General features: G+C 47.5%; 1 long non-coding RNA gene across 1 annotated transcript; it reads left to right on the top strand.

Moving 5' to 3' along the window:
• The first annotated feature begins 342 nt into the window (after positions 1 to 342).
• On the top strand, positions 343 to 3,659 carry LOC102442778. Its single transcript, XR_331121.2, has 3 exons — positions 343 to 480; positions 1,053 to 1,145; positions 3,620 to 3,659. It is a non-coding gene; the product is annotated as an uncharacterized LOC102442778 (long non-coding RNA).
• The last annotated feature ends 820 nt before the right edge of the window (positions 3,660 to 4,479 follow it).

Raw genomic sequence — 4,479 nt, 5'->3', positions numbered from 1 at the left:
CCTCCTAGCCCAGCAATGGCCCTGTGCATGGATCTGCGCCAAGTGGAAACTTGTGGCTTATTTCACCTTTCCCTCTGAGACGGAGGGGCCCATTTGTCTAGTGGGATGCTCTTGAGAGTCTGAGTTCTCTGAGACTCTCCAAGTGGCCCTTCTGGGGTAATACATTCAAAATGAAAGTGCCAAGGAACTATCAGATTGAGACATTTCGTGTGGAATGTGGATGACCAACAGCTCTGGAATCTGAAGTATAAAAAATACCGAAAGCCATTAACGCTGTTCCCTAGCCAAACGGCTCTGGTTCCCATAGTTCATTGTTCAGCACCACATGACAGGGAAGGCAGCTGTTTTCCATAACCCCCTGTGCCTCTGTGCTTGGAATTGCAGAATGAGTGTGAGTGCAAGACTGGATTTCGAGGCAATGGCATTGAATGTGAACCAATAACTTCCTGCTTGGAACAAACTGGGAAATGTCATCCCCTGGTGAGTTTCTGGATTTATTTTATCCTTACAAAAAAAAACACTTTTTTTGAGAAAGAAAATTAGGTTATTTCTTACCTGAGCCAAGAATTGAGCAAAGTCTCTCTTACTCCCAAAGGGTGTCCCTAAGCAGAATAGAAGTAGTTATTATAACTTATACTTCATTACTCCAAAGCTTGGAAGAACCAACATCTGATTACCAGATGCAATACAGGACTCTGAGTTTCAGATACTCAATGAATCCTTTTCCATCACAAGTTTGCCCCCAAATGCAGCATGGGACATACTTCTACTAAAACACATTTGTGTATCTGAAATTCCAGTGAGCTATGTGTCCTTGCTTGTACTTGCTAAATCCGGCAGAGATGTCAAGAGAGACTAAGTGAGAGCTGCATGGGACATGCAGACCAGGGCCTTTCATTGCAACATGGAAGGGCCTACAGGTTACTCCCACCATCCTTCTACCCCAAATTTGCAGTTCTACCTTAGCTGGAGCCTATGACTCATGGATGTAGCTCATTTCTAACTCTTCATGTAGGAAAGTAAGCCCTTTTTTCCCATCTCCGTTTCATCAGGCAGCCTGTCAGTTCACCTCTGGCGTCTGGAGCTGTGTTTGTGGAGAAGGCTATGAAGGTGACGGCTTTCTGTGCTATGGAAGCGCGGCCGTGGTAAGTCCTCTGAGATGAACCCTGGTATAGCATGATCAAGACACAGATCTTTGTAAAGGCTCTTAGCTGGGGTGCCTTCCAGAGTTGTGCAAACCGAGTGATTTCATAGGAAATCCCAGGAGATTTTAGAGGAAGCAAACTGCTTCTTCCAGATGGTATAGGTGCCTCGGGGGTCACACGTTTCCCACAGGCTGAAGGTTGCCAGCTTTTATTTGACCCCTGCTGTGTACCAAGCAGTCCTGGCTTCTTTTCCTGTTCATTCTACCTCTTGCCATCCCCAAACTTCCCAAATGGACAACTAACCGGCGTCTGCTGAGCTCTCCGTGTGCTCCTGTCTGGTTTGAGTGCCCCATGTTGGTACCCAGAGCACCCTGCGCTGACCACATCTGGCGTGTGTGTGTGTGTGTGTGTGTGTGTGTGTGTGTGTGTGTGAATGCCTTCTGTATACCAGGCATCTTACTAAGTCTTTAACATGCAGGCACCCCATTTAAAACTCACAGCAACCTCTGAGGTTGCTGCCATGATTATGCCCATTTTATAGTGGAGGAAACTGAGAGGCTAAGGAAACTTGCCGCGGGCCCCTCCATTGCTAAGTGAGGAATCCAGCCCATGCCTGTCCAGTGCAGAGCCCACGCGCTTCACCACCAGTGGAGAGGACTCTCTCAGTGTAGTACATGTCTCACGGAATTGTGACTGCATACATGTATCTGTCTTCCCTCCATTGGACCGCAAACTCGTGGGGGCAGGTCTTTGCCTTGTTCCCTGCTTCACTCCCACTGTTCATAAAGGTTTGTTGAAATGAGAAATAGAGTAAATGGATGAATTTTCTCATCACTTACTTTCCGTTCAATTCCCTGCAGTTTGGTTTCTGTCCCTCTGCTCAGCTGAACCCATTGGACCTGCACTTTGCCCAAACCAAGAGTCTCCCTCAGGCCTGCGTCCTGGTTCCCGAGGCTGGCTGAGGCATCGGACCCTGGGCCTATTGGCCTGTTCATGGTCCTTTCCACCCTTCACTTCACACTGTTCCTTCTGCTCACCCAGTGGGGCGCAGCGGCTGTCTCCTGACACCCAGACCCTGGAGCACAGACCCAGCGTTTTCTCTGCACTGTCCATGGGCCACGCTGTCTAAAACCTGGCCCCCTGCTTCCGCAGAAAACAAGATGAAGTCCCAGTCCTCAGCCTGGGACTCCGGGCAGCTTCACATGGGCTCAACTCACCTTTCCTGCAAGTAGCCGGGCTTAGCCTGAGCTCAGCTGCGGCTTTCTCGGCTCCATGCCGGCTCTGACCCCTCTCCCGCAGACCCAGCCTCTGGTCTTCCTGCCATCAGTTCAGGTCCAACTCGTGCCCTCCTCTCCCTCAAAGCAGCCCCTTTAAGGAAGGACATGAGCATCTCAGCTCTTGTACTTGTCTGTTTACTAATTTACTTTTTAACAGGTATCTACTAACTTATTAGCCTCAGCTACTTTCTAAAAGACATTGCGACAGCTCTGAGATGTACTGTCTTTATGAAATTTGCATATTATCATGGTTATTGCCGTTTGCCTGGCATTTGATATTTTAAAATGCTCTCCCATACATTAGCGCATATAATATTTATGATCCCAGGTGTAAGCCATCACCACAGTCATTGTTCAGATTAGACACAAGTTTTCAGAGCAGTGCAGCGGCTTGCCCAAGATCACACAGCTAGGAACGGCCGGCTCAGGGAAAGAACCCGGTCTTTTTTAACTCCAAGTCCAGAGCTTTCGTTACTCTATCACAATCCAGTGTACTGACCTGCTGGCCCTGTTGCTATCTTTCCAAGTCTTCACTCCCCCAGAACAAACGCAGAAGCCATCTCTTCCCTTTTGTATCCCATACCCTCTGTGCATTCCATCCTGGGACCGGTTGTGGTGGTTCAATATATATGTTCATTAGTAAATATCCTGGGATACATTACAAAGGAGCACGTCCTGCATGCCAGCCTCTATTCTAAGAACATTAAAAACAGTAACTCCTCCAATTCACACATCGGCCCTATGAGTTGGAGCTTTCCTTATCCCCATTTTACAGATGAGAACATTGAGGCCCAGAGAAATGAAGTCACTTGCCTAAGGAACTTTGGTTCCATGTTCCAAGCCACTACTCAACACTGGCTCTGAAAGCGGGGGTGGGGAGGTCTTTACTGAGCTCTGTGACCTTCAGGCTGTTGTTCCATTTGGAGTTTCTAGAATTACTTCTCTGCCTCAGATAGAGAGGACAACAGAACCACTGAGCCTGAAAGAAATGAGCAGCTCTGGCAACACGGAGATTCCACTAGCTGGGGCCCCTTCCTGTCGGGTCAAGGAGGCTGGCAGGGAAAGGGAGCCCAGCCTGGGAAGGCTTGGTGCTGGCTCCCCAGAAATGTGCTGGGATTGTGCTTCTCATTGTTCCTTCTCTCATGTTCTCCCTCATCTCTCCCTCCCTCTCTCCCTCCCTCCCACGAAATGAATAAGGAATTGTCGTTTCTCTCCGCGGCAGCTAAATTTAACCAGTGGATAAGTGTGAGTACCTTTGTTGGAATGTGTATAATTTTAGAAATGTGGGATGCATACAATGGAACACTGAAAATGCAGCTGGTAGGAGGAGGGTGGGCCATTGTCTAGAGCAGAGGTTCCAAACCCTGGCTGCCCTTTTGTAAATAGGCATGCCCTGCCCCCGCCCGCCATCCCAGACACTCTGATTTGATTGGTCAGAGGTTTGCCCTGGACATAGGTGAATTCTGAAAGCTTCCCAGGTGATTCTAACATGAAACCAGGGCTAAGAACTTCTGGTCTAGGATCAGCTTGGGTGGTCACCTTTTCAACCAATTCAAATATATACGTGTAGCTTCATTCATCCCAGAGGTTTTCTTTTTTTTTTTTATTGTTTTATTGCTTAAAGTATTACAAAGAGTATTACATATGTCTCCTTTTTTTCCCCGCCCTTGACAATCCCCTGGCGTCCCCTACCCCCCAGTGTCTTATGTCCATTGGTTATGCTTATATGCATGCATACAAGTCATTCAGTTGATCTCTTACTCCCCTCCCTCCTGCCCCCCAACCCTCCCCGGCCTTCCCGCTGCAGTTTGACAATCTGTTTGAGGCAGCTCTGCCTTTGTATCTATTATTGTTCATAAGTTTATAATGGTCTTTATTATCCATGAATGAGTGAGATCATGTGGTATTTTTCCTTCATTGACTGGCTTATTTCACTTTTTTTAAGAAGTCAATGTAATTCATCACTGTAACTCACCAAGTTAGAGTTGGGACTTAAATTTTTATTTTATTGATTTGAGAGAGAGAGAGAGAGGGAGGGAGAACGACAGACAGAAGGA

This window comes from Myotis lucifugus, unplaced genomic scaffold (genome assembly GCF_000147115.1).
Source record: "Myotis lucifugus unplaced genomic scaffold, Myoluc2.0 scaffold_11276, whole genome shotgun sequence".
In the NCBI taxonomy this organism is placed as follows: Eukaryota; Metazoa; Chordata; class Mammalia; order Chiroptera; family Vespertilionidae; genus Myotis; species Myotis lucifugus.
This window is presented reverse-complemented; position numbering and strand designations above follow the sequence as displayed.